Genomic DNA, 1,287 nt, shown 5'->3' on the forward strand with positions numbered 1-1,287 from the left:
GCTGCTTATGAGCTAATGAGACAATTGGTCATATTCTGTCCAAGTAAATGGAGTTTTAGATCTCAACAATAAAAGACACTGAGAAGCATAAATAAGTGAATATGTAGGGTTCATGTATCACGATTGGAAAATTGCCTCTTACAAAAGAGCTGAACTAAAATGTTCCCTAAGATTCCTTCCTAGTTAATTAAGAGCATGGCTTCAAAGTGACAGACTTAAGTTCAACAGCTGGCTATGTGACCTCAAGCAAGTCAACTGTTTGTGTCTGTTTTTCTCATCTGAAAGAAAACAGAGCAGCAATACCTAAGTTACAAGATTGTGCTTACACATTGAAATGGTGTACATAAAGCATTTGGCACGGTAACATTCAGTGTTACTAACATTCTCTAATTCTTTGTATTCATATTTTTCACTTTAATATTCGTTTGGAGGTAGAGTTTTTATTTTATTGATAGTAAGCACTTTATAGTTTTCAGAGCATTCTTTTAGGGAGAAGAATAGAATCTTGGACTCCTAAGGCAGATGATGTGAACCAACTTCCCACCCAATACAGATCCTTGGCAGATGGCTATCCAGATTCTGCTTGAATATGTCCTGGGACTACAAAAGGAAAAAAAAAAATCCCTAACCGTATCATCTCCCAATGTTAATTTTTGCTGTTCCAAACTTTTCTTATACATTTTTCTAAAACAAAAAATTAGATCATTTTTCTATACTACATATTTTTAATGCAATCACAATATTAATTACCTTCTCCCCTTAATATATTTTACCACCTGTGAGTTCAGTTCTACAATATGAGTTGTAGTAGCTATGTATAAATCTACTGAATGGCTTACCAATTCCCTATCTACATACATTCAACAATCAAATGTTTTATAGAATGCCTGCTGTGTGTCAGATACCCTTCTAGGAATTGGGTCTCAGAATTGAACAGGATACATAACAGATACCTAAATTATTTCTGATTTTAAAATACATTGTTTTGCTGGCTGGTTTTATGGAAACATGTAAGGAAGAAAGAAAGAAGTCACCTGAAATCCCACCAGTCTACAATAGGGCCACTTTTTGGTGACCTTCTTGCCATTTATCTCTTTCTGCATGTATGTTCACTTTTTATTTTTATTTTTTTGCTACTCCATTATAATACTGCGATTGAAGTTTTCATAGGAAAGTCTTTACAAGTATCTTTACTAATCATTTAACTAAGGATGGGCCAGAGTTTTCAAAGCTTTGAATGAGTACTGCCTGACTGATCTCTAGAAAGGGGGTGCCCATACCTTAGTA

Source organism: Lagenorhynchus albirostris, chromosome 5, assembly GCF_949774975.1.
Source record: "Lagenorhynchus albirostris chromosome 5, mLagAlb1.1, whole genome shotgun sequence".
NCBI classification, from domain to species: Eukaryota; Metazoa; Chordata; class Mammalia; order Artiodactyla; family Delphinidae; genus Lagenorhynchus; species Lagenorhynchus albirostris.